Raw genomic sequence first — 26,118 nt, forward strand, 5'->3', positions numbered from 1 at the left:
CCAGCCATCAGCCCCTTCAGGGATTATCTCAGCAGCAGAGAGCTGCCTTGCCCGAGGTCATCCCTCTCCCTGGGTGGCCCACGTCCAATGACTAATTTGATGTGGGGATATAAAGATATGATCATCTCGGCCTAACTCAGGACAAATCTGAAGGGTCAGTCCAGCTATGGGCTTAGTCAAAGCTGTTGTTTGGCCTACATTGTAGCTAGACTTTTCCCTCTGCCCACTGCTGCTTTCCAATCACCCCTTTCACTGGTGTTGATCCCACCATACTCCATATCAAGCTGCACCTCAGAATCGGCTTTCAAGGAATCCCCCCTGAAGCACTCATTCTACCTGTTTGTATGTTGATGGGACCTGGAACTCATCAAGTACCCACAGAGAGGGGCAGCATAAAAATAACATCCCTTGGGAGATATAAATGGTATCTTTTTTTTGCTTTTTCTCTTGTATGTAAGCCCTGGGTCATTTCTCTTTTGGGAACTAGTAATGACATTCTATTATTCCTGGATTGATTTTATATATTTTATACATCCATGGGGTGATTTTCCAATCAGTTCTTGAAAGCTGGATGTGTGAGCTTTTCCAGGATGCTGACTAAGGAGTGATTATCCCAGGATGGTGGATCCTAGCTTATGTGGGGTTCCAATGCTAATTTTTTCATGGTCAACTTTTTTGTTTTTTTGTTTTTGTTTTTTTTTTTTTGGACATTGGGTATAGTAGGCTGAAAAACGGTCAACCAAAAGTATCAAAATCCAATTCCTGGGACCTGTGCATGTTACCTTAAAAGGAAAGGAGTCTTTGAAAGTGTGATTAAGGGTCTTCACATGGGGGTGTACTGGATTATCTAGGTGTACCTTAAATTCAATTGTAAGTGTCCTTATATGACACACACAGAAGAGAAGACGATGAAACTCTGGAGGCAGAGACTGGAACAGTGTAGCCACAGTTAAGGAATGCCAGCAGCTGCCAGAAGCTGGAAGAGGTGAGAAATAAATTCTTCCCTAAAGACTCTGGGGGAGATGTGGGCCAGCCAACACTTGATTTTGGCTCAGGGAAACAGACTTTGGATTTCTGGTCTCCAGAGTTGTGACAGAATGAACTTCAGCTGGCTCAGGCCACCACGTTTGTGATAATTTGGCCCAGCAGCCTCCAGAGACAAATACACTGGGTTTTACCTGGGCTTTCCCCTCTGAGGGGGTCTCTATGCTCCTGACCAATATTGAGGGCAAGGAGAGCAATGTAACGTATGTAAATACTCTACACAGGAGAAAGAACCCCTCCATTTCCTGGTCCAAGGTCCTTCCAGGAAACTATGCTGAAGGGAAGAAGATACTGATGTGTATCTTCTTGATTTATTGGTGCATGTTGCAACTAAATTCATGGGGAAAACAACAGATCTGGAGGCTCTGCATGGTGCAAGCTCATTTAAACTCTTTCATGCATAACTTAAAGGTTTCTCCTTATGACCAGAAGTTGACTTCACCAAGACAAGGTGAACTAGACTGTGGGGTTTCTTCATTTATATGTGGTTTGTACCATTGTTGCATCATTATCACAAACTGGGTACTTTGTTTGCAGGAAACTGTGAGTAATGTAAGAATGGCTTAGATTTATATAATCTGAACTGTCTTGTTCAAATCCAACTGTGATCTTGGGATCTTAAGTTCCCTTATTGTGGGTGTCAGAATATAAACATTAGACATTTCCCACTTTTTTACGTATAGTTTTAACCCCAAGATTTTGGTGGTCTGTACAGTTTTCCCTCCATTTACTAACTTAACTGATTTTATTTCCATTAGTCTTCATACTGTCCTTTACTCTGATACAATAAATTCTCCATGGATCAATACTGTCAACCCAACACTTTTCATCAAAGACGGTAAAGGTTTTCTTAACAAATCTACAGATGATACAGAGTTATAAGACAGAGTTTTCCAATTCAAGCATGGGGTGACAGAGTCAAGATTTACAAAGATTTATCAAGGGTTGGAAATATGTATCCAAACAAGCATATTGAAACAAAACAGAAATATAGAATCATATGTTTATTTCAAAATAATCAATTTTACATGTACAGGAAGGATGAGACTTTTCATCTTCCAAATGAAAGCCATTTACATGAGAAAGACCTGGAGGATTTAGCTGACATAGGTTCCACATGAGCCACCTGTGTGACGAGTCTAACAGAAAGTCTGATACACAGCCATAGGCAGCATTAGTCGGAGTATGGTGACTAGGAACAATACTTAGGCTCCCTCACTCCCCACCCAGGGATCTTTCCACAAGACTCGTGTTTGCTTGAGATGAACCGTATGGAAACCCACGGAGAGGAAAATTGGTGTTCAGTTTATGCCTGCTGTGAAAGTGTTGGCCAAGAATGAGGAGTTTCTACTGAGCTGGACCCAGTAGAGAAGGTCCCAAGGATCTTCCGGGAAGGAAGCTGCCACTCCACTCACTGGCTTTCTGAAATCAGGTTTGCTCTGCTACTATCTGCCTCCATTTTCCTAGTCATGCACACCTGCATGAATGGTGAAAACAGTGATCTATTTCTTTCATCCCTCTGAGGGACAGAACACCTGAGGGGTCAGAGCAAATTGATCAGGCCTTTACTATTTGCCCAAATGAAGTGGCATTTCCCATTCTTCTTTATGGTGAGGCAGCAGATCTAACTCAAATGCATTTTATTTTCAACCTTTTGGCTCCTGTTAAGAATCATCCCCTGCCTGGCTGCAGAAATCTCGGCAAACATGAAAGATAGATACAAGACACTTTTACACTGCTGGTGGAAATGTAAATTAGTACAACCAGTAGGGATAACAGTATGGAGATTCCTTAAAGAATTAAAAGTAGAGTTACTATTTAATCCAGCAATCGCACTACTGGGTATCTACCTGAAGGAAAATAAGTCATTGTATGAAAAAGACACATGCACATGCATGTTTATTGCAGTATATTTTGCAATTGCAAAGATATAGAACTAATCTAAGTACCCCACAACCAATGAGTGGATAAAGGAAATGTGGTATATGTACACAATGGAATGCTACTCCGCCATAAAAGGAAAGAAATAATGTCTTTTGCAACAACTTGAATGAAACTGGAGGCCATTATTCTAAAAGTGACTCAGGAATGAAAAACCAAATACTGTCTGTTCTCACTTATAAGTGGGAGCTAAGCTATGAGGATGCAAAGGCATATGAATGATATAATGGATTTTGGGAACTCGGGGTGGGGAAGTTGAGAGGAGGCTGAGGGATAAAAGACTACATACTGAGTACAGTATATACTGCTCTGGTGATGAGTGCACTCAAATCTCAGAAATCATCACTAAAGAACTCACCCAGCCAGGCGCGGTGACTCATGCCTGTAATCCCAGCACTTTGGGAGGCAGAGGTAGGTGGATTGCTTGAGCTTAGAAGTTCGAGACCAGCCTGGGCAAATGGAAAAACCCCATCTCTACAAAAAATACAAAAATTAGCTGGGCATGGTGGTACATGCCTGCAGTCCAAGCTACTTGGGAGGCTGAGGTGGGAGGATCCTTGAGCCCAGGAATTGGAGGTTGCAGGGAGCTGAGATCACACTTCTTGCATTCCAGTCTCAGTGACAGAGCAAGACTCTGTCTAAACACACACACACACACACACACACACACACACACACACACACAAATATCCATTTAACCAAACACCTCCTGTACTCCAAACATTATTGAAATTAAAAAATATATTTTTTAAAAAGACAGGGAGATTGTTAGGAGGTTTTGGTGCTGGCTGCCTGGCATAGGGTGGGTTGGTGGGGGGAAAAGGAAGAGGCGAATTGGAGAAATATTAAAGACTTATTGCATAGCTGGTTCCAGGTAGTCTCTCAGTGACTGGAAGGACTGAGAAGTTAAGATTGCCCAAAGGAAGGATGTTGATCCCCTTTGAGCAATCCAGTGGTGGCTGTGTCCCTGACTCGTACATCTGCCTCGATGTCCCTTCAGTTCCTTTTGCAGGAATGGGCATTCTTCATGGGAAAGGCCATTTGTGACATTCTTCTGCCCAAGAACCAGCTGGCTAAGAGTTACCCTTCCTGATGAGTGCATGCTCTTTAATCCCGCAGCTCTTGCTCCCTGCAACATGCAGAGATTGTGAGCACCCATCCAAGAGCTCCTCAACATCCCTTTCCCTTTCATCCTCCTGTTTTTTTCCAAGCAAATATTTTGCATTTGACTTCTAGCCCAGGCAGAACCCATCCACCTCTTCCACAAGACGACTAAGGGTTGTCACCAGGTTGCAAATGAGCAGCTTCGATTGCTCAGGAAAAGATATTACAATTTTATCTCCTTGTACTGTTCAATAAAACATTAGTATCTCAGCATTTTTATTTAACAATAGGCAACCTTAGGCCAATAATTATGCAACAATTATAATCATAAAAACTGTCCCCTGCTGCTCACCTAGAAACACGAATATATTAAATCAAGACTAACCATCTAAAAGGCAAGCAGCAAAGTCCCCTCATTTTTAATGTCCCTGCAGTGCACCATGGGAAGCTAATAATTCACCCTCTAATTAGTATCCCTTCTGCTGCTGTTGGCGCAAGGACAGACAAAGAGGGAGCGGCTTCGTTACAAACTCGCCTTGGTAATCTTTTAACGTTGGGTTGCTCTGCGGGTTGGCTGAGTGGAGCGGGGTAAAACGGGGTGTGCAACTGGGGACAGACAGAAGCTCATCTTGTCCTGACTGGGCACTCTTGCCCCAGTGAGTTCCAAGCAGGCACCTGCTGGCTCATCTCAAAGCCCCTGTCTCTTGCAAGTCACTCCATATTTCTTCTTGGTCATCCTTCATTAAGCCTGGTTATTGGAAGGTATGGGAGTGGCAGTGATTGTAGAAAGGGCAGAACATGAAAAAGTAACAGCTTCTGTGAATGCTGCAAAGTGCCACAGCCTCTCCAAGTTGGAGCTGTTGATGGCAATGACTGGCTCGACTGGCTCAACTGGCTTGCGAGGGAGGTCAGTGGGTAGTGATAGATGGACTCCAAGGGTAGCTTTCCACAGAGCAGGGCATGGACATCTCATCACCTCCAGAGTGAACATCCTGGCGATTTACTTCACCGCCACTCATTCTCTGGTCCCATCCCAGAAGGTCCTGAATGCTACCCTCAAAAGGGCTTGTGTGATCAGGTAGGGCCTCTTCTTAAGGACCACAGAGTCCATCCTGGCTGACCCTGCATTGTGCAGGTGAAAAAGCCAAAGCCCATGTTAGGTAACAGTCAAAGGAACTTACACACATAAAGGTTTTCAAGGGCCCAAGTGTCAAGGGGTAATAGGGAGTGGTGGAGACCATGGTAAACTGGCAGTCATACACATTAATCATAGGTGCAGGGCTACTCAGTTATGCTGATTAGTGACACTCACAGAACATGGGCCTAGTATCGTCAGATCTTCTGTTTTGTAAGGGAAACCAGCAATCTAGGTTTTTGAGTTGCAATCTTCTGAAGTAAATGTTTGTGATTACCCAGAATTATATAAGTAGGTAAAATGACAGAATTTTTAATTAAATGCAAAGCATATTTCTGAGCCAGATGTGGCCTGCATGCTTCCAGCATGGACATCTGGGTTCAGGGCCTGCATCTGTAGACACACAGCCAGATGACAGGGGTTTTCCTGTACTGAGCTCTAAATCCAATTTGACCAGTAATTGGCCTTCCTCGGGCCTTCCTCGTGCCTGGCCTGTGTGGTCAGCCAGTCAGCCCTCACTGGACAGTTGAAACCAGGTTGGGAGGGATTCATGGAACAGCTGGGCACAATTAGGCAGCCAGGATCAAGCCTAGGTTTAAAAAGATAGGGCATTTTTCTCTCCATCACCAGCTCATTAAGCTTCCCACTTTGACAGCTGAAGCATTCCCAAGGCTGGCCAAAGCCAGATTTTTTTTTTTTTCCTCCAGAGTCAACTGAGAGCACCTAAGATTTGGTAATGAGATTCTCTGTGACCTGATATGGGAGGGCACCAGAAGGCTGAGTCATGACCTCCTGGGGTACTTGGACTGATTCTCTTAGACCTCCTCCCTCCATCCAAAGAACTGGTCTAGCCAGAGAATATAGATGGAGGAGAATTGAATTGGGAGGTCAGAAATTTTTTGCTTAAAAAATGGGGGAAACTCCTAGGATTCTGTTGGAGCAGCAGTTGCTGCCAGGGTCTTTTTGTAGTGAGCCTTTGCCACATCAGCTTCTGGCTGCTGTTCCAACTTCTACCAACAGGAGTGTCTGCGTTATCACCCAGGGTGGGAAAAGTCTAGAACAGGGCCAGCAGAAACGTCAGTGAGTTAGATCAAGGTTGAGGAGCATTCAAATGGTCCTTTCTTGAGCACCAGGAGACCAGAGCTTTGGAATCTATTCAATGCCCTGGAATATCTTTATCTCAGCTGCAAGGGAATCACTGGTTTTCTTTTCCTGGGGACTCCCTAGCAAAAGGAGAATGGCTTTTATTTGACCCCTTTGTTGTTCTCCAGTAGCAAAAATGAAGCTAGCATTTGAGCTCCTCTCATGGTCTAGGGAGGAGTCTGTGCCTTCAGCACAGTGGAAGTGGCCAGGGCGGCTGCTGCAGTAACTGGGTGTTAAGAAAGCTGCCTGGGTGCTCTGTGGTCGATCTTTGGCAGGAAAATGAAGTGCTCTGTTCTTGGGGAATGGGTTGTTTTGTTTTGTATTTTTTTGTAGTTGTTTTCTAAGGTTAAATTTTAAAAATTTATGATAGGGTTTGATTCAGGAGAACAGTAGCTATGGGTAACAAAGAAAATGTCTATCACATTCTTGAGTTCTTGTTTCAAATATCTACTATCCAGGAGAATGAAGGAGAATTCCAAAGTAATATTTATTTATTCTGCTTTTAGGGTTTCAGTTACATTTTCTCACTGAGCACTGAACGTAGATATTAACCCCATTTGCAGATGAGGCAACTCAGGCCCAGAGAGGTTAAGTAACTTTACTCAGGTCACGCAGCTGATAAGAGGCTAAAGTCAAGTTTCTAGTGTATGTACAAAAGACTCTAACCCAGGCTCTTACACCATCCTGGGCTGTCTTCCTGCTTTTCAGCCTGAAGTTTGGTGGTTTTCAACTCAGAGCACATTTCTGAATTGGATTCCCATCCCCCATCCTCAAATTGTTGGGTCATAATAAAAATATACTTGGACCCAGGTATTTATTTATTTTTTCATAAGTCCTCACAGGTGCTCTGGCACATACCTCCAAATAAGCACCACTGGTTTATTGTAGAAGGACACAAGGTCTGGAATCTGGAGACCTGAGTTTGGGTCCTGCCTTGTATCCCTTCTCACCTCTCAGCCTCAGTTTGCCATCCTAAATCAAGTTCAAACAATGCATTACCATGAAGGTTGTCTGAAGAATGAAATGAGACTCCGCACATGTAGGTACTTTGTAAAGTCTGGAGTTGCTGTGCAAATGTTAGTCATTACTCTTGTAGACACACTGAGACTCAGGCCCAGTCTTTCCCTCCAGAATTACGCAAGTTCAGGGTCACACTGGAACTGTTCGTCAAGAGCCCTTATTTGAAAATCTGACAACCCAGATTCTTCTTCCTGCACAGTTGTTTGTTGATGATTAAATTATTGTAAATTAGTTCTACTTGTAGTATAATAAATGTCATTAGCCTGACTAATCACGCACCTGATTATACAACCCACTCCTCCTCCCCCAATGTATTTATTTTCTGCATCCTACATCCAATAAATTGTGTAAATGTAGAGCTCTTGTTAGGGCTGATGAATGGGATGTGGGGATGTCAGCTGGCCGTGCTCTCTGATTCCTTCCACGATTAGAAAGATCTTTCAAGAGTGGCGGAGGAAAGATCCTTAGGTACCACATTTGTCCTGTTTATTTGGCTTAGCATCCAGGCATTACTATTAGGATTGTTGTTGTTGTTGTTTAGTTACTACTACCGCTAGCACCTTTTTTTTTTGAACTCACTGTGAATCAGGTGAGCCCCTTTATGCTCATTAGTTTATGCATTGTTGTATAATTTTATTTATTCGTTAAAGAAATCTTAAGAATGCTGAGTGTTGAAGAAGTTAAGTAACTTGCCCACATCATCCTCTTAGGAAGTGGTAGAGTTGGGGTTTGTGCTCATGCCTGTGTGTTTTGAAGGTTGATGCTCACACGGCCTCCCATGTGGGGGAAAAAAATAACTAGAAGTGCTCCTGCTGGTAGATTTGGACAACAGAGGGGCTTGAGGAGAGGTGGAGATGAGTAAACCCAAGTTTTGGGGAGCTGGAAAATGTCTTCTCCTTGGTCGCCTCGCTCACTGGTTATTAGGGAGGTGGAGTAGCTTGTGACGTGGTGATGTTGTTGGCAGTGGTCATGACCACAGCAGGTGGTGGTGACAAGAAAAGCAATTTCGTGCTGCAGAAAAGAGGACAAGAGCTTAATGAGAAGACCTATGTTCTAGTCCCAACTCTCCCTCTTACTTTCTGCTTGCCCCTACGCTTATCACCTAACCTGTCTGGACCTCAGTTTTCTCATCACAGGGCTCTTCTGAGGATCAAATGAAATTAAGGTTGTAAAAGCAATTTGTAAGCAGTGAAGTGATTTCCATATGCAAAGAACTATTTTTAACCTTCTCTGGTGAATCAGGATATTCGGAAGTCGTAAGTCTTAAGACCTGAGTCTCTCTGCAAGTTGAGATCCATCTTCCAGTTAAGCAAGTGGGTGGGTGGAGGGTGGCCAGTGGGGTGGCTCAAGTTGATGTGAGGATGCCAATGCTAGAGAGGACCCTCACTGCAAAGGCCTTTCCTGTGACCTTGATCGTATGAATGTTCTGTGCTTTACAGAAAAGAGGGATTCTTGAAAGAACATTTCTGTAAAGATAGTAAAAATGAACCCCCTAAACTGGCATGCCCTGTAGTCAGAGTTGTTTTTCTGCTTATGTACTACAGCATCTAGTTCTAAAGACACAACTCAGACTGGGCGCGGTGGCTCACTCCTGTAATCCTAGCACTTTGGGAGACTGAGGTCAGGAGTTCGAGACCAGCCTGACCAACATGGTGAAACACTGTCTCTACTAAAAATACAAAATTTAGCCAGGCATGGTGGCGTGTGCCTGTAATCCCAGCTACTCAGGAGGCTGAGGCAGGAAAATCACTTGAATCTGGGAGGTGGAGGCTGCAGTGAGCCGAGATGGTGCCACTGCACTCCAGCCTGGGCGACAGAGCAAGACTCCACCTCAAACAAAACAAAACAAAACACACCAAACAAAACAACAACAGCAACAACAACAAAAAACTAAATCTGGCAGCTGTAGGGGGCAAGCCACCCTGGGTGAAAAGCTGTCCAGTGCCTATACACTGTCCACCATCCAGGACAGGAGCACAGGTGCCTGCCCCAAGCCTTGTGTTCTTGTCCTTGTTTTCACAATGTAAGGAAACCGTTCATTTTGGGCTGAAGGGCAGAGGGCAGCAAATAACAAGCTGTCCATAGTAGTCACAGGTCTTCTCATTGCTTGACTCAGTCTGGCAGGATTAACCCCCTAAACAGGAACATGAGAAACTCTCAGTGCTGGAAGTTTCCTCAGAGTGGATCTTCACTGGTTATGACCACTGTGGGGTGTGTGTGCTGTTCCACCACCTTACCCTCTTCCCTTTTCTTCCCTGACCTTGATCGTGACATATATCACTAATTGATAATAGCATTCTTTTCTATTTTGCCTCAGAACCTTTCAGCTATTCCCAATATATATCTATCTGCAGTAAACTGGAGTTGGCATGTTTAAAGAAACTCACTTGCCTCTGCTGTGGATCAAACCACTCATTTTTAAGAAAAAGGCCTCAAATCCCAGAGATGGAAGATTTGTTTAAGATTACTAGTAGAATTAGAACCAGAAGAACTCCTGACTTCATTTTACATTCTCATAACTTGAGTCTCTTTTAAACTTGTCTCGGTACATATCACTGAATTCAGAGTCATCTACCTATTAATAATTATTTAATAGGCCCCTTAGGTGGCTACCTATGTTGTGGTAAAAGGAAATGAGAGAAGTGCTGGGTTGAATGTTTGTGTCTCCTGAAAATACACTTGTTGAAACCTAAGATCTGATGTGATGGCATTAACAAGTGGAGGGTTGGGGATGGTGGCTCATGCCTGTAATCCCAGCATTTTGGAAGGCTGAGGTAGGAGGGTCGCTTGAGGCCAGGAGTTTGAGATCAGCCTAAGCAACATAGTGAGACTCTGTCTCTACAAAATTAAAAAAAAAATATTAGCCAGTCATGGTGGTGTGCATCTGTAACCCCAGCTACCGGGGAGGCTGAGGTGAGAAAATTGCTTAGCTCAGGAGTTTGAGGCTGCAGTGAGCTGTGATTGCACCACTGCACTCCAGTCTGGGTGACAGAGCAAGATCCTATCCCTAACAATAATAATAACAATAATAACAATAATAATAATAATAATAGGTGGGGCTTTAAAGAGGCATTTAAGTCATAAGGGCTCTGCCTTCATGAATGAGATTAAGACCTTATAAAAGGACTCAAGGGAACCAGCCAGGCTCTTTTTTACGCTTCCATCTCTTCTACCATGTGAGGACACAGCATTCCTCCCTTTCTCCTTTTCACCATGTGAAGACACAAACCGAAAGTGCCATCCTGGAAGCAGAAAACAGCCCTCATCAAACACTGAATCTACTGGTGCCTTGATCTTAGACTTCCCAGCCTCCAAAACTATGAGAAATAAATATCCCTTATTTATAAATTACCCAGGATGTGGTGTTTTGTTATAGCAACAAAAATGGACTAAGACAGAAAGTATATTAGTCATCTACTTCAAAGCAAACCACTCCTCAAACATTTAAAAACCATATCCATTTATTATCTCTCACGAGTCTGTGAGTTGAGGGGCAGTTCTGCTACTCTGGGCCCAGCTGGGCTGCTCTCAGCTGGACTTGTTTATGCATCTGTGGTCAGTTGGGGGGTCAAGTGGGAGGTGGCTTAGCTGGGACAATGTGTCTCTCCTCCACAAGCCCTCTCATCCTCCAGCAGGCTAGCTCGGGCAATGAAAGGCACCAAGAATAAAAGTGGACGCATGCGTTGCCTGTGGAGGCCAAGGCTCGGAACCGGCACAGTATCAATTCTGCCATGGTCTGTTGTTCAAAGCAAGTCATGAGCAGGACTGAGATTAGGCTGAGGGAAGCAAGGCACCTAGAACACACATGTTAAGGAGACATTCGCTCTCAGATGTTGACCTTGCATGACCCTGCATGTGAGCAGCACCTCCTTAAAATTTTGAGCCCCAGGAATCTTGATTGCCTCATTCTGGACCCAACGCTGTTTACAAGTCCAGCCCAAATTTCAGGGATGAAGAAACAGACCTCACTTCTTAATGGGAAGAACCATGAAGTCACATAGCTAAAGGTATCAGTCCCAGGACGGGAAGAAGCAAGGCCCACGATGCAATAAACCAACAGAAGGGTGTTGCAAAGCCTCGGTAATCACAGCAGATCTACAGCTTCCCAAGGGAGTTCACCTGAAGTTCGCATTCTTTAACTTTGTGATTTTCTCCCATCTTCTGATAGCTAGGTATTTCAAAGAGGTATATGTTCCATCTCCATTTTCTCATTCCTAAACACTTTCCCCAGTGCTGCACTAGTTCAAGTTTGCTGCAACACCACCGGGCCCTTGGCACACCTGGCTGTGGTCTGACACACTCTCAAATAAAGTCAAGGGCGATGGGGTCAATGTTGGGGCCAAGAATAGAAAGCACAGTCTTGGATTTTTAGGTCTTCTGGAATAATAGGCATAATTACCAATTACTTTAACATTGATTGACATGACACTTTTGCACAAGGTCAAAGATTATTTTTATAGTATGTGTGACCTCAATGTGTTTGCTAAATCTAGGCTATATGCTTTCTCTAGTAGGATTCTAGGAATATAAAGAATTTATGGGTTTTCAGGAGATTTTCAAAGGAGACAGGTTTCTGAATGCATGTTTATATCTGGACCTAAAAATGTGAACCCTTTGTGGCCAGAGGTATTGTCAATGGAATCAGCATTTGGCTTCATGGCTATGGCAGGCAGAGAAGCTGTTTTCTATGTGAAGGTAGAAATCCAGCCACCAGATGCATTGCTGTCATAGCTCGATCTAAGGTAACTCTTAAATGAAGAGCATCAGGCTGTATCAATGGAGTGAAATTGAGCAGACCACTTGTTCAAGTAATGGCATCAGCCTATGGTGAATGTCCACAATCTGGATCCTGCATCCAACTTTGATGCACTTGTCAAGAAGGCCTGGACTTGGCCCTTAAGTTTGCTGCCTTTCTCTGCCACCCCACTCTCTGACTTCTAAGGTAGGCCTGATAAAAAGCCTGTCCAAAACTGAGCTCTGATGGTGTCATTTTCAATGGCTCTCCACTGCCCCTGTGCACCTGGCTCTGGTCCTTCTCTCTGGTCACATTTCCCTATGCTTCCTTTGTATAGAACATGCTGCAGCCACACAGAACTTGCCCATCATATGTGCCCATGCCCTCCCTCCACCATGCCTCTACTCTATCTGTTTCCTCTTGCTGTGACTTCCCTCTCTACCTCTTTAAGTCCAGCTTCTATCAATTTGTTAAGGCATCGATTAGTTTCTATCGCTTCTGTGAAGTCTTCCTTCATCTCTTTATAGAAACCCTCTGGATTCCATGACATTTTGGGAGGTATTAAGAATATGGGTAAGGGTGAAGCCTTAGGAGGGACATGGCTTGGGATCAGACACCAGAGTCATATACTTACTGGATAGATGACTCTGGACAATATTCTTAACTTCTCTGTGCCTTTGCTGGCTGTCAAAGGGATTATAATAATATAATTACTTTGTAGGCTGTGGTGAAGGTTGAATATTTAGTTACACATTAATATCCAAGAAGGTCTTGTACATGTTAAGTGTCAACTTTTATTATTATTATTTTAAAGTATCCAAAAAATGGTTATTGAGCATCTATATGCTACATGTGCCCAGTCTATATGTGTCCAGTGTTATGCAAGGCATTGGAGATATAGCGGTGAATAATGGAAGCCACCCTGCTTTGTAGAGCTTATAGTTTAACAGGTAACAAAGGCAAATTGAACCCTGTATTGTGATCTTGGCCTATAGATTTCTCCTTCTTTTCTAGACTCTAAGGGTGTGGCTACTGTCTTACACTTTTCTGCAATTTTCGAGTGTTCAGTACAAAGTTTCATGCACAATAAGTGGTACATCAATGAATGAAGACATAGGTTATGGTAAAATGAGTCACCAATTCAACCTGGAGCTGTCCCCACCAAGAATTGCTGGGCGTGGACCCTAGATCACGTGGGAAAGATCTCAAATGGAATAATTTGGCTGGAATCCTGGGCCAAGGATAAGGTATGTCTGTATAACTAGTAAGAACTAGGGACCAGGGGCAGGAGTCCTTCCTGATGATGTCTTGGGGGCAATCTTCTCCCAAATCCTATCCACCATGGAATGAATCCATTGTCCCTAAAAGCTAACATGTAAGTTTGGAGTTAGAAACACATTAGCTTGGCCTTAGACCATGTGGATTTCCATCAAGGTTCTGTTGTTCAGCACCTGAGTGACCCTGAACTAATCTCTCCCACTTTCTGAGTCTCAGTTTCCCCATTTGAAAAATAAGGAGTTGGACTAGATTAGTATCTTTTAAACTCCTTCTCTTCCTTCTGTGTTCCTTTCTGATTTGCTCCCTTACTTCTCCTCTTCTTCTTATGACTATGGTAGCCAAAAACATTTTTCAAATAAATAAATATTCAAAGAAAGTTTGTTTAAAGTGAGACTGGAAATCCCGGGGCTATTGAGCTTTCTCTCCTCCCACTACTTCCTACAGTGGCCCAAGAAGTGCTTCTAAAGACCCCTGGGATCCCAGCAAACCCCGTCTGAAGAACCCCTAGTTTCTTAGCTTTTAGGGCTCTTATGCTACAGTATTCTATGACTCAGGGCAACAGAATTCAAATGCCTTTGATTAAAATCATTTCAATTCATCCCCATTAATTATGATTGATGTACCAACTGGAGAATAAGTGCATTAATGCTATAATTATCTGTTGGAGATGTTTTATTGATTCTGCAATGATATTTTAGTCAGTTTGTATTATTTAGTTTCTGACTTAAATCAGGAAGAAATGGCTATTGGTGAAGAAATTAATCATGTAAATCAAATTGTCATTGATGCTTTTAGAAATAAAACTCGAGAACAGGCTGAGTCAAGTCTCTTAGTGTCCAATGCTGTTTGCTATGATGACTGATGATTTGGACTGGGGAGAAGGCTTCGGTTTGCAGCTCCAAGGCTACAGGTGAAACATCAAATCCCCCTTGGGCTTTCACAAAAGTTTTTATCTCTAGCTGAGTCTTCTGGGATCTATCCTTCAAATTTCTGCCTTGGATAACTGCAAGGCAGAGCTAATCCTATGGCTTTCTAAGTTCTTGCATCCTCAGGATTTTTTTTTTTTTTTTTGTCTGAGCGTTGGTGCCATTGCTCCTGAGGCCCTGGGCTCCTTCCTCTCTTGAGGGGATGATGGGGGAGGTTGAGAGAGTGAGACCTCAGGTATGGAATCCATTTCAGTGAAAATTCTTGAGGTTTCAGTGATGGAAAACTGGATGCAAACAGACGTGAGCAAAAGAAGAAATTGGGCCTCGTAACAGAAACATTCAGGGAAGAGTCTGCTTTCAACAGGGTTTGGTTGAAGCTCAACAGATGCCACAAGGCCTGATTTCCCTGTGTCTCAGGCTGGTTTTCCTCCACATCTGGGCCTTATTTTCAACCTATGTGAAGGCAAGTAAGGGACAGTGGGTTCATATTCCTCAATTGCAGCTTCACACCCTAAGGGGAAGGTTGCTGCCTTCTATTCCAGAGCCCCAGACCGTGCACCACTTCTTGCTGGCTTGACTCTGCATTTTCCTCTCTTGTTAAATGTTGATGGCTGTTGGTTGGCTGCAGCTGCTGTGGCTCTGTTTGGCTCTGCCAGGCTCCCCATCATGTGACTTCTCACTCAGGCTGTACGAACAGCCTTAAAAGGCAATAAGACCACTATTGAGGCAGACAGGAAGAACAGGAAATGGAGATGTCTCACACAATAAATTGTAAGCTTCTGCTGAGATGTGGTCTATATCATGACCACTCAGATTCTACTGGCCAAAGTCAGCCACATAGCTAAGACAGTATCATAGGCATTGAGAAGTACACACCTCCCTTAGAGACAAAGGTGGGTCGATACTTGCAAATGCTAGTAGGATCTACTATAATTCCCAATCTATATAAGCTGGAAGGAGACAGGGGAGCTTTCTGAAAAGAAAAGTGGGGTGCAATTTGCTAGAAGAATGGTAAAAATCAGTCAGCCTGTTCTGATATATATTGTAACCTCCCCTATTCAATGTCTGAAATCTCTTCTACTACTCAAGGCACTATCTACCCTCTCTCCCCCAGTGAAGGGGAACTCAGACGGCAGAGACAACTTAGTCTGTCTTTTGACCACTCTGCCAGTCTTCCAGGAGAAAAAGTAATGTAAAAGATTTCTTCAGCTCAAGCTACTACCATGGGAGATACCATTATGAGAGTACAGAGGAAAGATAAGAAATAAAGATCTCGTGGCTCATGTTGGGGGCTTCACTAAAAGAAAAAGGAAAGAACGAAGTAGGATGTGGAAGGAAAAAAGCAAGATAAAAAATTCTCTGAAGATATCTTTATTCTAATGTGTGCAAAGCGATTAAAATGCTCTGCTACTTATATATCTTTTACCCCAGAGTAATGGATTTGTGATCCTGAGCACAGGCAAGCTCCCTATTTAGGGCAGAGGGCAGAGTTCTTGATCAATAGGAACTCAACTTTTTTCTCGTTCATGTATCTCTGGATGAACTATTTACTTACACTTGCTTTTAATTTACTGGCCAACAATGAGAGCCGCCTAACAGGCTAACAAGCTGGCATAATGCACCCAATTATCTTCTGAAAATGTATTTCTATGATTGGGGCTTTTAATTGCAGCTTAAATCAAATGCTCATGAACCCAGTTATCATCGAGGGAATGAGACCAGCTAATGAAATAATGAGGGCTTTAACTCCAATTCAGAGGTAAAGGAACACAGAGAAAGGAGATTGTTCCTTTTTAAAATCTCCTTTCCTCTTATTTTATTTTTTTTGAGATTGCCTTTGCAAACATTGATGTCATAAATCCTACCATAAGGCAGCAACGTTACAAGATGGGCAGCTTGTTTCAATGAGATCACAAATCGAACATGAGCCTGTTTTGTTTCCCAGGATTCACTTCCACCTTAGCCTGCCTGGGTTTGTGTGGGCTCCAAGGTTCTCACTCCCATTACTCCAGATCAAGTGGCTATGGCTTTGGAATTCAAATTTGCCAAATGGGTTCTCCTCTCAATGCCTTCACCTGCTGAACTCAGATGTGGAGCAGTACTTGCTTGCAGGGTCACGTGGGGAAGAAACGTGTATCCCTGGGACAGATTCATTTATGCAGATATGGCAGGAGCCCAGAGCCAGAGCCACAGGCATCTCTTCCACTAACTCATGGCGCTTAATTCAGATTACCTCCTTCTTATGAAGAGCCAATTTGCCAATTATCCCTGAAATTTCTGATTAGGTGCCTTTTACCTAAGACACTGTGCCATGGGCTATGGCCTCCTGTGGTTCATTTAGTTCTCTCTGAAAGATGAGAGGGGGCTTGGCTGAGAATCACAAACACTCCACCAATTTGATTCAAGCAGGTCTTTATTCCTAGAAGTTCCACATACCTTTGGGTTTGCATCTGGACAATGTGTATTGAAACAGCAACAACAACCATAATAGCTGCCTTTATTTAATGAAGTTGCTGTCTTTTCTAGCTGCAAATTAGTATCACCTTGGAAGCCGTAAAAAATACTGATGCCCACGCTCCCACTCCTAGAGATTCCAATTTCATGAGTCTGAGCTGGGGCTCAAGCATCAATATTTTTAAATGCTCCCTAGATAATTCTCATGCACACTCAGAGTTGAGAACCACCAGCTTTATGACTCCAAGGTGCCAGGAAATGTGCAAAGAGATCTGAACCCACTCTCAGTAACTGGAATGAAGTATTATTATTTCCACTATGTAGACAGATAAATGATGCCCAGAAGTGTTTAGTAACTCACCCAAGATCACTCAGCTAATAGGTGGTGATGACAGATTATTAGGATGAGGTGCTCAAAAGTGCAGAAAATATGTAAGAAGAGAGTATTGGAATTGTTTGAGGTTTAAAGACCAGAGGAGTTGAGTCAGCATGAAAATTGATAGAAGCAACTGGAGAGAGGCAGTCTTCTCCTTTCCCAGAGACAGGTATGAGGTCCTTCATGAGGGGACACACACTAGTGTAACAACTACATACACTGTGCCTTCTTCTTGGCAGAAAATGGGGCAATTTACCTGGCCACAATGAAGAACAATTTCACCCGAGAGGTGGAGAGGTGCCTGCAGAGAACGTTCCTGGCTATTTTGTCTGATTCCCGCGTGCTCCATCTCTCCTTCCAAGAGAGCTGTTTTTCTCAAATAAACAACATTTTTTTTTTTCTGCTGCTCTATCAAGGAAGAAGCCTTCCTATTTTTGTCGTTGCAATCCAAAACGGAATTAGGAGAGAAATCCAATGGCAACATGGAGAAGACACAGTTGGGAGAGGGAAGGTTCATGGGTGGCCCGGGAAATGGGTTGGGACTGAAAGTGAATGGAAGATGAAACAGAGGGATGCCTCAGGCTGGCAGTGTAGACAAGGGGAGGGTGTTGTTTTGAATCTGAATTATTCTGAAAGCCAGCTGGAGAGTCCAGCCACCAAGTTTGGCCACAGAGGAGATTAGCTGCTGTTGCATCTTCCCTCTTATGGACAAAGAGGCCAGTCCTGGACCCAGCTAAGACTTTGCTTTTTGTCTTGTCGGATTTGTGCTCAGTGCTTCTTCCATCCCCTTCTTACCCACCTGTTTCCCTGCCATGTTCAGTTGGTTGAAAGAATGCCCATATTTTTTTAGAGATGTCTGGGCTGTGGATGTAGGAGGAGAATAGGAAATAGACATGAATTATTGTTTGCCAGTCTCTCTGCTTTGTTCTTGTTCTTGTGCCAAGGATTGCCTTTTGGGTGGGAGGAAGACAGTGGTTCTAGAATTTTTAATCTGATTTGTTTACCTGTGTATCTCCAGTATAATGCCTGGTGTATAATAGGTTCTCAATAAGTATATTTGAATAAATGGATAAATAAATGAAGTGGAAGAAAACTGGGAAAGTCACAGAGTCACCAACCTGGCACTACGAACACGGTGAGGCCAATCGAAGCAATTTCTCCTAAGACTTCTCCACTAATGTGATGAAATCATAGTCTAGGTGGGATATGGAATTGTCATGAAATGCCCTAACTTTTATCCTCCATAATTTCTCATGCTCACTTGCAAGTGAGATAGGTTAGTGTGGTGAATCAGCATGATTGAATATCTTTGTGTGTGACAGGAAATACTATTTCTCTCAAAAAGTTTTGCAAGAATTAAAATACATAGTACATATAGATTGCCGACCAAAGAGCTCAATGAATGCAGTGAGCATAATAAGTGCAAAATGAATGGTAGTTAATAATTATCAAGAAGAAAGGTGTGCCCTACCCAGTTGGCCCTGCATACTAAGGATCAGTTATATGACCTTTTGGCTAGCCAGTTGTATTTCTTCTTTTCTCCCTTTTCCCCTTTACCATTCACTTTCTTATTCATCTAGCTATAGTACCTACTTTGTGCTAAGCTCTGAGCTAGATTCTGGGGTATGTGGTAATACCCCAAAGTGTTCCCTGCTGCCAACACCCTTGATGCTTTCTGTGGGGAAGACAAGGGTCACATGCCAGGATCCTCCTCTGTAGATCATTCCATTCCTCTCTGGCCATGGGAAGAGCTGCTCTTCCTGTCACACAAACTCTGAAGGCAGTAACTTGACCCAGTTTGATTGGTGGTATCCGCAAATATGTGAGATGGAGAGCAATTGGTCCTTTACTGGGATGTTCCTTTTTTAGAACAGTCTTAGACCCCTGTTTCCTCAGGATTCTGCTCAAATGGCGCACCTTGGTGAGACTTTCTATTGTATCACCCTGTTTTATTTTCCTCAAAGCATGTATCAATGTCCAAAGTTCTTTTTTTTTTTTCTCTTTTTTTGAGATGGAGTCTCACTCTGTCGCCAGGCTGGAGTGCAGTGGCACGATCTTGGTGGACTGCAACCTCCGTCTCCCGGGTTCAAGCAATTCTCTTGCCTCAGCCTCCCAAGTAGCTGGGACTACAGGTGTCTGCCACCATGCCCGGCTAATTTTTGTATTTTTAGTAGAGATGGGTTTTCATCATATAGACCAGGATGGTCTCAATCTCCTGATCTTAGGTCATCTGCCTGTCTCGACCTCCCAAAGTGCTGAGTGCTGGGATTACAGGCATGAACCACCATGCCTGACCAGTTATTTTATTTATCGAAATTTTTATTTGTTTACAGTCTTTCTTTCCTTCTAGAATGTAATCTTCACAAGATCAGGGACCATATATGCCCTTTCCATTGTTAGTGTTGATTGTACCTAGAATGGGACTGGCATATCATGGTTACTTGGTACATGTTAGTCATTAAATGTCTTTGTGATCTGCCTCTAGACTCCCAGAGGCTCATTTGGGCATCTCTCGGAGCTTCTGGAAGGTGGATTTTCTGTTACAGGTTGTTAAGGGATTCATTTGACAACAGAGTTAAAGAAATCAGCCATAACCAGTGGAGTTGACAGTGTCCTTTTAAGAGCTAGCATGGAACATTTGATAAAAATACAGTGAGAGATCAGAGCACAATGAATCATATTTGGGAGAAAATCTCTTTTGAAACACCAAGGGTAGGTCATGTTTTTTTCATGCTTGTCAACTTGGCTGAATAATTTGCTTAAAATAAATGCACAAGAATTGTAAGTTGCAATGTAAGGGGAATGAAACAGACTCCTGGCTCTATGTGTAACATGTCTCAGCCTCTGAAGGGTCTAGCTTGGGTAGTGGTGAGCTTTGTGGGTGGGGAGGTGGTTTATGCATTTAGACAGGGTCAATGTCTTGGCGTTAGCACAAGATTTCTGAGCATCAGTACATTAGCCAATTTCCAATGCAAACAGATTTAATCCATCACTGATGCTGAAAGAAAGCTCTACATCTAAGATGTGTCAGCTTCTCAAATATAAGCTAAATGAGTTAATATCTTTTCATTGTTGTCTTTATTAAGCCTTAGTTAAACCATTCTTGAATAATGATGTGTCTTTGTCAGAGGTCTTTTAATACAGTAAGAGTTCCTTTATATAATCTCTCTAAGGAGAATGCTGTGGCTTTGAAAGTTCAAGGAACTACAACATCCAAAAGGTAAGTGACCAGGCTAATCCCCACCGTGTTGAGCCTAGGATTTTAGCAGCAGACCCCGGGAACCACTCAATATTGTTGCATGGGCTTTGGAGGTGAAATATACAGGCAACTAGAGTTTGATGTCCTTTAGGGCATGGAGGGACAGGATGCTCTGGTGACAGTGACAATGCAGGCACAGTGCCAATCTCGTCATCATGGGATATTCAGTTCTCTACTTAGTGCCAAAGCCATGGCATAGCGATGAGTGGAGAAAAAACAGAGAGACTGGTCCAGTTCTCTCTGCCTCCACCTGCCTACTAATAGGGATGTGAGGTCCAGGGAAACCCACATTTGGTTTATTGTTAGTTCAGAGCTTGCTCACCAGACCCACCCTGCTAAGGCCAACCCCAGATTCCACAATTGTTCTTCCTTCATCCTTTTGTCAAAAATCCCCTTGCTGTCACCTAACCATTTTGCTGTAACAAGCTGATGAACTAATTTATACTAATATAATGATGACGTATGTGATAAATATCGCTTAAGATGACTTCAGTGATCTCCACCTCCTGATATTTACAGCCTTATGTAATCCTGTCCCCTGGAGTAACTTGCTTCTCAGCAACAGAAAACCTCAGTGTTTAGGGGCTGTCACCATCATGATTAGATTACAAGGTATCACTGAAGCTTCTGACTTGCCAGCAGAGTCTCTCTATTGCCTTATCAGCTTGCACATTTTAGGTGAAGCAAGTGTTCATATTGGAGAAGCCCACGTGGAAAGGAGCTGAAGTTGGTGTCTGCGTAATAACCAGCAGGAAACAGAAGCTCTCAGCCAATAATCCACAGTCTTGGGACATTGATGTTGCATTTTCAGAAGGACCAACTCACTACCTGGCAGTGGGGGTTGGAGATGTGCTTGGGGAGTTGGGGAGTTCATCCTTGCAGCCTTACTTCTTTTGTTACAAAGGGGTAGTAACCCAACAACTCAAGGATTCCTACCAGCTTCTGAGTTTGAAAGCAGATCCCTCCCAGATGAACTTTCAGATGAGACCCCAGCCCTGGCTGACACCTGGACTGCAGCCTTGTGAGAGAGCCTGTGACAGAGATGTGCCACAGTTAAGCTGGGCCAGATTCCTTACCCACAGAAATGGTGGGATAATAAATGTATGCTGCTTTAAGACACTACCTTCATGGTACTTCATAGTTTAGCAGTGAATAACTTGTATAACTGACAAAGGTTTAGCAGGCTACCTGTTCTGGGGGGTAATACATGTTAACAGGCAACAGCACTTCAACCAAAGAAGTGTGTCTCCAATATGAGGTTTGGAGAGGGCAGATTGGACACGACAAGGAGCATAAATAGGGAGAGATTGTGGGGGCTTCTGGAGCTTGTTTTTGAGGTTTGCCAAAAGAGTCCTCCTTCACTCAATTGTGTGGATCTGTTTCTCAGTTGCTTCTCTCTGAAGAAGTCTTCTCCAAATGACAGCTGGTCATCACCAAGGCTCAGCCCTCCTGTCCTGCAGCAGCAGAATAAATCTATCTTCTTGAGTTTTCACGCTGACATCTATTTGAATGGCTTCCCATGCATTTCCTTGGCAATTACCAATCTGTGACTTCTCTCTTTACCTTGTAAATCAACACTCCTTCAAAATGGGAAGGCACACTCTGCCAAACCATGTGCTTTAGTGGTTAGGAGCATTAGTCTTGAAAGTCTCATTCCCTGCCTCAGTCATTCTCCTCCCCTTCCTACCTGTGCCAGGTGACTTTTCAGTACCTCAGTTTCCTCATTGCAAAGCAGGGTTAAAGTCGATCTCCATGTGGTTGTTATAAAGATTAAATGTAAATCCCTTAGAACTCAATATTGATATCTTACTAAATACTAAGTAATGAGTAAGTATTCAGATAGTGTTCGGGATTGTTATGACTTTAACCAATTCTCTCCTGAAATGCTTAACTGCCCTCAAGGCTTGGACAACAGAATATAGGTCTTCCCTCTGGACCTGTATCATTGCCTCAAGGTTATGGCTTTTTAAAATAGATATGAGGATATACCTGTGTGCCAAGATTCCACACCTCTTCCTTCCAGAACATCCGGCTTTCTTCTCCAAGGATATCTGGAGAAACTGGGACCTTATCCAGCTCTACCTCCCACCTCTGCAACTTGAGTGGATCATTTCTCCCTTCTGGACCTCACTGTCCTCATCTGTAGGATGGGACTAATTAGAAGCCCAGTGTTTCTCAAGGGGCTGTGGTGAGAGGTAAAGAAATGAGAATTTGAAGGGGGCTGGGAGACTGTCTGAGATGAAGTTAGAAGGAGGGAAGCTTAAAAGAAGGCCCGAGATCCTGGTCTTCTCATCAGGACCCCAAGAAAGAGTGGTGGTGACTGCCATCTCCCCCAGGACAATGGGTGTTTGAGACAGAGTCTGGATCTCATCCATTTTCAGGTCCAGGACACAGGGGGCACTTGGAAGATGCTTGTTGAATGAATGTCTGAGTTAGTAAGGGAGTGAGTGAATGAGATTGTGCCTTTTCTAAGTGCCTGGGGCTCGCAAGGGAGAGAGCCCCTCAAAGCGTGGAGACCTAGTGGTTTGAGAAATAAAGACCTGGTGAACTGACCTTCTAGCCTGGGCTCAGGTCATGTTTCTGCCATGCTGAGGACACATTGTGATTTTCATTACAGCTGGAATTTTGGGTGTCAGAGGCCTGGGCCCAGAGGGCATGGGTGAGCTGGGCAGATTTTTCCAGTCCTGCACCTGGAATGGGAGGGCTGGGACAGTCTTGCTAACCAGAACACCAAGACTGGCCTCAAGGTAGAGTGGTGACTGGATGTTTTGATGGTGATATTTGCCTAGGCTCACCACTCAGGAACTGGGCAAAAGAACCTGAGGTTTCCAGGTGACAGTCCAAGGTCAGAGAGAAGGGGGCCCTGGAAAGCCCTGGGTTAAGATCTGGCAGCGAGTCTCCTTGTTGCTGGTAGGGATCCCAGGCAGACAGCTTATGACCCTGCCTTGGCCCTTGTCACACTGAATATCATCATGTGACCTCCCAGAGACAGACTGAGGGTCCTGGAAGGGCAAAGGTCTTGGCTGGTTTGTCTGGGGCCCCAGTGCTAGGGGCTGGGAGTGGGTAACAAATAAACAGGTAAATGAACCAATGCACGGAAGGAGGGTGTGGAGGAAGAAAGTTCAGGTGTTCTGGTAAGGAACACAACCCTGAAGCTGGGAGACTCTACCTCTTGCATGACTCTAGGGCAATCATGTTCCTTGCTCTGTCCACGATTTCATCTTCTGTGAGGAAGGGGACCACTTTGATTGGGTCTCAAAGTGGGGGCTCACATGCCACATCAGGTCCTAAATGTGTTTTGTTTGGCCAGCAATAAATTTAAAAATACAAAATTTGAATGTATTTGGGCAGGGGACACACGCTATTCAGTTGTCCACAGTAGCACTTCTCACTAGCGCATAATCTCACTGGTAGGCCCTGACCACTTTACAAGTTTATGAGATCTGCTTGGCCCCATAGGCATCTGGATTTCTTAGCCCTGGCATCAGAAGTCTCTTGGGGTTTGGGGTTTGGCTTGCTAAAATTCTATTAAAACAAGAAGGCTAATCAATAACATAAAACGGAAGAAAAGGAACAGAAAGAGAGAGAAAGAGAAAAAGAAAACAGAAAGTGGAGGGCAAGGACAGGGAAGTGGGAAAAGAGACATAGAAGAAGAAAAGTTTTTTTTTCCAAATATTTACCGTAATCTATCCCTTGGGTCAAAAGAAAACCCATGGCCATCTCAGAAGAAAAGAGCATAAAAAGAAGAATAAAACAACCCACCCCCTTTTTAAAGCAGCTCTGTGCTGGACTCTATTTAAAATAAAAATGAGTTTCACAATATGCATTATAGTCTGACTGATGTTTACAAAACTGATGTACTGAGCTCACAAGGTTTACCACTCTGCATCACCAATGGATTTGCAAATACATAGTCTCTCCCTCCAAAACACATAACATCATCTTTCAAATAGAATTTTCATTTGTTCTTGCTTCTCTTGGCCTGGAAAACACTCTCTTTCTCGGAGCTTCTAGACACTGCCCAGGAGGCCTGACCATGGGCTGGGACTGGGGTTGGACCCATTGCTGCTCCACAAGGACTCAGCCTCCTTTGGGGGTCAGCATATCCTTCAGGTTCGAGTGTCTTTGGGGAATGACACAGACCTTGCCTCTGGGGCTCCCCATGGCCACAGGGGTCCAGGCTGTTTTTGCATCCAAACTCAGGAGGAGCCCAGGGGTGGGAGGGGCAGAGCCCAGAGCTCCTGCAGCCCTGGCTGGGGTGCTGAATTATTAATGCTCATTTCAGTTATCCTTTGGTTCAGCAGAAATATGACAAAGCAATCTCAGATAATGAAATCACCCACATTTTCTGCTGTTCACAGCAGGCTTTCGGGGACAAATTTTGCCCCCACCTTCCCAGTGCTGATTGAGTTGCATGTTTACAAGTGGGGGTGTAACTCCTTGTTATTGATCAGTGTGTAGTACATAGATTAGAGTGACCTGAGGACCTTTTCTTCTGCGGGTCAGTGACTGTTCATGGCCAGCCAGTGGAAGAGAAACCTCTGCAGAACAAACAACTGTCATTTCACAGAGGGTCTCTGGGGGGACCACGCAGCCCTGGTCCAGCCTGGAAAATCACCATTTTTCTCCCTGCTTTTCTCTCTCAATCTACCTGCCACTGAACCTTCACATCGCGAATGGCATCTAAGGCTCATTAAAGTTCTTTTATAAGGAGGGGAAGGGATTTTCCTACAGTTATGCTGCTTTCTTTTCAACCTTTCCCTTCTCTCCCCTCTGCCATCTGTTTGTGGCCATTTAATGTAAAAAAAAAAAAAAAAAAAGAAAAAGAAAAATCAAGTTCACAATCCAGCAATCAGAAAACAAAAATTACAATGAATCATTCAGAAATTCCGGGATGCCAAATCAGGTCTAACTGACTTTCCGGTAGGCTGAATCTCACACTCAGTCACGTTTTATTTCCTTGTGGTGATCACATCACCTCCATGGTGGTGCAAAACACCAACTTCAGTTGTTTACATTTTAAAATTGGGAGTATCACATAAATATCCAGAAGTACGATTTCTCCTGTAATATAAGAAGATGTGGCTAACCCAAGCCCCAGAGTATCAATTATCTGGTGATGAAACTTGAGAGTCAGTGTATTTTAGTTTTTTCAATTCTTTGAACATTGGCAATGTATGAAACCTTATAAATTCAGAAACTGATTAACTAGCATACACCATTTTCTGATGCCAAAAGAAAGGCAGAAGAAGAACTTGGTGGGTTTTGCCATAAATGTAAGTGGAGTTTACATGACATTGCCCCTTGAGGTGTTGGTCTTCAAAGTGGTATTTCCTTTTGAAATATTAATAGCTGGTTAACCATTGTTCACAGAGCTTCAATTACTCTAATCTTCAACCTTTATAGAAGATAAGAACACTCCTAGTCAAAAAATAAAAATTATTTTCCAGGATGTAGTCGTGTGACCAGATCAACATCACCCCAGGGAAGGGGGTAAAATCATGTTGAGGACAGATGTTGTGCAGAGCAGATACCTGCACTTGGGAAAGCTCTTGTGGGCCGGTTGGATGGTGCCTGGCTTCTATTGGTGACATTGGGTGATGTTTGGTGATTGTCAGCTATTGAGTAAACCTCTCGGTGACACTTGGTGATTGTGTGTTATGCTGTTCACATTGAGTGAATGTTTTGGGATGTTCTCAACTC

The sequence above is a fragment of the Piliocolobus tephrosceles genome, chromosome 17 (genome assembly GCF_002776525.5).
Source record: "Piliocolobus tephrosceles isolate RC106 chromosome 17, ASM277652v3, whole genome shotgun sequence".
Lineage (NCBI taxonomy): Eukaryota > Metazoa > Chordata > Mammalia > Primates > Cercopithecidae > Piliocolobus > Piliocolobus tephrosceles.